The following is a 6,462-nucleotide window of genomic DNA, read 5'->3' as shown; positions in this document are numbered from 1 at the left end:
TTCTTCATTAAGAACAACGAGCTTAGTCTATGCACTGATTATACACTATGATTATAGCCTTATACCATGCAATTCTTTCCTGCTGGTTTCCTTAGAACAGTTAGAACACCGTAACTTTTTAACACCTATTCCACTGATATTAGATGTTTAAGCTAGTATTATTTCCCCCATGCTCAGAACACAAACCCTCTGCAAACAAAACATTTACATAAATGAACCATAATCATGTGCCGCAAACAACTGAATATTTACACTTTAAACACCACGGTCAGATACTAACAATTGAGTCTAGAACTATTAATTTCCTCAACCAGGGTAGGTAAGCTGCTCCAAGGGAGATAGAGACTTAACTTCCTGCCTGACTCCTTTGTTAGCTTAAATAGGGATCTGTGAACTTATTTACACACACATACACCCAGGTGTAGCTTTTTGCAGGTCATTTCTTCCTACAGCCAAACTTGCACCTTAGCCTATCTACTGTATAGATGTATATTAGAGGTATTCAACTAAAATTTAAAGAGAAAATTTCTTGGAGCAAAGGTCCAATCAATTCAATCAATCAATTTGGCTCCTGTGATGGGTAAGGGGGTGTCCCATCCCTAAGCCTTGAGCCGTCCAGATGAACTAGTTGTTTCCAGCACTGACGGTCTTGTGCCAGCTGCTCTGCATCCTCTATTGTTGTTGAAGGTCGCCCGCAAGGACGTCAAGCCATCGGGTGCGGGGTTTACCTCGTGGTCGTTTCCAGCCTGCAGCCCTCAGATCAAACTGGAGAATAGCTCTCGGCGGAGGACATGGCCAAGCCAGCGGGTGCAACATTGTGTGGCCAGGGAGGATGCTCTGGGCTGGCACGTGCGGGCTCTAAGCATTTGATTGGAAACCCGCTGGGGCCACCTGATGTTCTCGATGGTTCTTAGAGCCCTGCTATCAAAGCCATCTAATCTTGCAGCCAGTGTCATGTTTAGGGACCAAGTCTTCGAGCCATATAGCAGGAGGGAGAGTACTGCTGAGTTGTAAATCCGGAGCTTCGTCTTGCGTGAGATAGTCTGGTGCCGCCAGAGTGGTTTCCAGAGAGACTGGTTTTATGTCCCCCATTGTCACAAAATTCTTGACAAAATCCACAATGTCAGACGGTGGATGTGGTCTGTCACCGACATACATGAACTTGGTTTTCATCCAGCTCACCTGGAGGCTGAGCTTCTCCGCCTCTTCACTGTATATGGCCAGAGAGTCTCTCAGCTGGCTGTAGGACGTGCTGAGCAGGATGGTGTCATTAGCGTGCTCCAGGTCAGTCAAGTGGTAGCTGCCGAAGGACACTCCGAGGTCCCGCTCCCAAACCCTGGACATCAGATGGTCAATGATGCAGTTGAAGAGGTCAGGTGCAGCCACGCAGCCCTGGCGAACGCCACTGGAGATGGGAAACCAGTCTGAGTCTCTGCCGTTGATGTGGACACAGCTCTGAGCATTGCAATAAAGCAGCTTGAACAGGGCAACGATCTTGGGTGGTACTCCAAGGGCGTGTAGGATACTCCACAGTGAAGTGTGGCAGACGGTATCGAAGGCAGCCTTCAGATCTATGAATCCGATGTAAAGATGACGATCTTTACGGAATTCATAGGTCATCTTAGCCTTTTAAAAAGCCCGCCTCGGAGAGAAGAATGCCGCAAGGTCTTCCGGCATTCTGCGAGAGCCAATCGAACGGCGGTCAAATGTTCGGCGCGGGAAATTCGAAAACCTGTAGAGGGAAGTTGTGTTACATGTAGGCTGACGAGTCGACAACATGTGTTATATTCTTTTGCCAGTTACATACAGTAAACAGTCACATCTGCGTCCATCTCCGCCGTCACGGCTGGCTTTTTGGTACCGCTCAATGCTACTTTGGATTTCCTAGTGTTTGTCATTATTTATATATTTTATACAATACAATGTTATCTAAATACAATATGTTATGCTGAGGTTTTTTTTTTTATTAAAAATAAGCTCCAGTTCATGTTCGCTGAACAATAAACACTGTTTAACACATGATTTTTAGTCTTTGCATTGATTTGCTTTGATTATTTGCATTGAGGCATCACAACAGAGAGATTAACAACCTGCGCAGCGCAGGTCTATTGACACATGAGATCAGTGTAACGCGAGAGTGATAAGCTTTTGAATGGCTCTCACAGAACTTTGATGTCATAGATCGCTTTGTCTGCGCAGTGCTGCGTGCAGTCAAATACATGTAGGCTAAACAATATGCCTGTTTCATTACGTTCAGGCCGAATACAGATGCCCTATACACCAGGGGCGGTTCTAGTCCTTTTTAAGGGTGCCTTCAGCACATCTCTGTGTGATCTCAGCCACCCTAAAACTATAAGGATCATTTTTACTTTCATAAATGAACAATGAAAATTACGTTAAAATGCAGGACATGTCGTCGATGGGAAAGAAAATTATTTATCAGTTTGCTCCAACAGCGATTTTTTTTACTTTGCTTTTACGCACGTGCATTGTAGTCTTTCAAAAGTGCATCTTCGGCTGTCTGCTTTATTTGAACGGAGAAGGACAGGTACGCGCAGCGTGCACGCGCAGTCAGAGCTGGAGGCGTTTATCTATAACGTTAATCGGCGGAAAGACACAAAGACGGCAACCAAAAGCAGTGAAATGTCACTATTCTTATTACCAGAGTTGTCATAATATATAATATAAAACCAGTGGTGTGGTCTACGTGATACACAGGTATACGCCGTATACCCACTAGGAAAGGCCAAGGATTTCCGTATACCCACTTAAAAAGCGTGAGGTACGTAATAATATCGTTTTGTGACAGAACTTTCATTCATAAATTCACCCCGTCTGTATTGCAAACACAGACTGTGGTTGCGATTGCGAATAACTAACGTTTTTGGACCATTGGGGCTTCCGGTACCTGTGACCTGATCTGACGTCACCTGCCAAGGAGGAAAATCAGTTGCTTGGCTGTCTTTTTTTCCGCAAATTTGAAATTAACTAACTAATGTAAGGAAGCCTGCGTTTAAGGGTGCTTTCACACCTATAGTTCGGTTCATTTGGTCCGGACCAAAAGCAAAAAATTATACATTGTAGCTTTTTAGCAGTTTTGGCTCCTTTTCACACCACACTGATCGTTCTGTTCCGCACCAGTTGAAACGAACCAAAATGCAGTCATGTGATAACATCCACATCACTCATTGGCCACATGTCTTTGAGCGTATTTCCTAAACTGCTTCTCGATTGGTCAGAATAAACGTGCGGGAAAATTCAACGAAACTCCGGAAGTAAACAAAAAGAGGAAAATACAGGAAAATCCAGCATACAGTACACCATGGAGAGACGACTGCGCGCTGCAATTATGTTTGTGGTTGTAATCTATTACATCGCTTGTATACAGCATTCTATGCAAAGTCTTAATTTTCAGAATGAAGCGCGGATGCGGTTTGAAAATATAATTTTAATGCACTGCAAACGGCGAAGACGCATCGCAAGACACTTCAGGAGGCGGCGAGCATTACTTTTGCGAAACTGTGACATGCTTATCTTCCGAAAATATTGCCAACGACCTACTACGGCAGCTGGTTTAGTCCAAAATGCGTAATACTTATTGCAATTAGGTCTATTCGATCTCGGATCGTGTTCTCACCACAAACGAACCGCACCAGAGTTCGATTGCTGCATTCTCACCCGCCCAAACAAACCGCACAGAATGAGCAATCGAACTCTGGTACGATTCAACCGAACTAAACAAGGCAGGTGTGAAAGCACCCTAAAGCTACAGTAGCTTCGGGTGATATTTCACCCACAGCCCGAGTACAAATGTATTTCTTTGTAAAGCTTGTTAAACTACCAGTTTAAAAAGAAAGCTTTGTAAACTACCAGTTCATTCAGTTCATAATATTCTGCAATGAAAGAGTGTTGGTGATAGAACTGAACAAATGTTTATTGTTCACTGTGAAATGTACATTGAAAATTGACAGCTGATAAAACCTGTGCTCCAGGTCCCATATTCATATAACATTTAAGGCTAAATGTAGCTCGTAGGTATAGTTCACCCAAAAATGAAAATTGTGTCATTTTTCAAAATATCATCTTTTGTGTTAAACAGAAGAAAGAAACAACACAATTTTCATTTTTGGGTGAACTATATCTTTAAGAGCTACATTTAGCCTTAAATGTTATATGAATATGGGACCTGGAGCACAGGTTTTATCAGCTGACTGTCTTTTGTTGCTTATAATAAATTGGAATGTTGATAACACATAAGCAGTCTTTAATAATGCTCAAAATTACATGTAGATGCATATTTTATGCATTAGTGAGTGTGGTGGTGCCTATGGGGTGTCCCTCTAGGATGGATGCGTATGAGGCTGAGAGGGGGAAAAACGTATACTCACAGTATACTCACTACAAAAAACTAGACTACACCACTGTATAAAACGTCTTGTTTTAAATTCTCACTGAGGGCTAAGCCCCCCTAAAGATGAAATCCTAGAACCGCCCCTGCCCTACTCGTAATTTATTCATTTATTTAATGAAAAAAAAACAACAAAAAAAACGGCGTCACCCGCATGTCCATGTGTACATGTGTAATACAAAATATATTTATGTATTATTTATGTCTCCCCACAGTCTTTATTTTAGCTGCTTCATAACATTAAGCCTTGATAGACCACTGACACAACCCCCAATACTAATCCATCTCCTCTCAGGGATTCAAAAGAAAACCGCTTTTTTCCTGTTTTCACCATGTTGTGGGGTGATTGCAGTTACTTTGTTTAAGAAGATAAGTTCAGGAAGTTCCCTTCCTCAGAAAGCCTGCTTTACACTGTGTGGTTTGGGCTGCTATTCCTCAGATATGATGATCATAATAAAATGCTGCATGAATTCTTAAGATTACTAGATGTTTTTTAAAAACTTACGATTAAAGAAAATGTCATCTATCAGCACAGGCTAGGCTTGAGGAGGAAAACATGGGTCCAAGACGGAAGGAAGAGAATGGATAGCTCTTTACTGTGTGTGTTATACTGCTGTGCAGCAAGAGCAGCAGTTTAAAAAGTTTGGATGTGATGGCATGGCTTCACGTGTCTGCGATCAAACCTCTCAAAGTATGTTACACGTCAGAAAGGAACACCACACCATGGACTTGCCTCAACCTAACAGTACTTTTTTTTAATTAAATGATATAATGAAAGTGCAGTGATACAATACAGTGTTCATTGTGGTCTAACCAAATTAATAATTTAAGTGTGTTTTTTTATAAACTTTTTTTTTTTACAGTTAAAGTCATGAGTTTCAGAAGACTGAATTTGAGATTGTGACGTGTAACCCCTAAGATGTATTTTAAAATAATGTATAATGGCTAAAATACTTCTAAATTAAAAAAACTATTGAGTAATTAAAATGAATATTATTCAACTGGTTTCTAAACAGTTATTCATGAAACTTTGTCTTATTCAACAGTGTATGATGATTATGATGAAGATTACGATAAGAGCTCTGGATTTAGCTCAGATCTATCTCTGCAGCATGAGACTTCATCTACTCCACCATTAAGGTAGGCAAAATAATGCACAGAACATGTTTAAACATATAAAATATGCACATTTCAATTGTTTCTGATTAAAGTTAATGTTTGCTTCAAATATAAACCAACAGGGATAGGTCATGCTCTTTAGTAAGAGCAGAACTCTGAGAGATCTGTCTATTCCCATCAACTCTAAAGCAGATCCTGACACACCAGTTTGAAATCTATAAGAGAACAAGAAGACGACAAGAGGCTGAAAACTGAGACACTGAAATAAACACAAAAAAGGAAGCAGCATCACTCACAATTACAAAGTAAATGCACTGGATATAAACCAATGTATTTTTATCATGTGTAATTTATTTAATCCAGTGCCGGATGATTAAGGAGGAAATGCAAATAACATCTCATAAAAAAAAACTACCAACAACAAGTGATAAAGAATCTACCAGCTTGTAGAACATCAGCATATTTTACTTAGTATAATATCTATAATCATTCTGGCTTTCCTGTATGTGCAATAGAATAATTTGAGAATATAATGTTCTTTGTAATTTTAAATCGTATTATTTGTAATTCCATAACCTTGGTATAAGGTATCATGTAAGTAAAGAATGAATGTCAGGAAAACTTTTGTGATATTAAAGTCATAATTTATACATTATTATTATTTTGTAAAGCAGAGAATCCTATAAATAATGTACTCAGAATTTAAACACAGCTACTTCCTACAAACCCTACATGTCTTGATATGTTATGACCAACAGAGGGAGATATGCTACATGTAATAGGGCTCTTTATTTAACCACAATTTAAATGTAAGGTTATGTTGGCTTCTAAGCCAACATTCTGTTTTCCTATTTAAGCTTAGACAAAAATTTATCAAGAGTAACTCCTCCTAGGGATTTCGAGCCACATGCACCAAATCTGGATATGTTGTAGAC

General features: G+C 40.1%; 1 long non-coding RNA gene across 2 annotated transcripts; it reads left to right on the top strand.

Annotated features, from left to right (window-relative positions):
* The first annotated feature begins 4,216 nt into the window (after positions 1-4,216).
* On the top strand, positions 4,217-6,462 carry LOC113662624. Of its 2 annotated transcripts, none has more exons than XR_007143745.1 (3): positions 4,217-5,099; positions 5,455-5,548; positions 5,650-6,462. It is a non-coding gene; the product is annotated as an uncharacterized LOC113662624 (long non-coding RNA). The 2 variants fall into 2 exon arrangements; XR_007143746.1 differs by having other exon boundaries at positions 4,217-5,153.

The sequence above is a fragment of the Tachysurus fulvidraco genome, chromosome 8 (assembly GCF_022655615.1).
Source record: "Tachysurus fulvidraco isolate hzauxx_2018 chromosome 8, HZAU_PFXX_2.0, whole genome shotgun sequence".
NCBI classification, from domain to species: domain Eukaryota; kingdom Metazoa; phylum Chordata; class Actinopteri; order Siluriformes; family Bagridae; genus Tachysurus; species Tachysurus fulvidraco.
The sequence above is the reverse complement of the archived record's forward strand: the minus strand, read 5'-3'. Positions and strand labels throughout refer to the sequence as shown.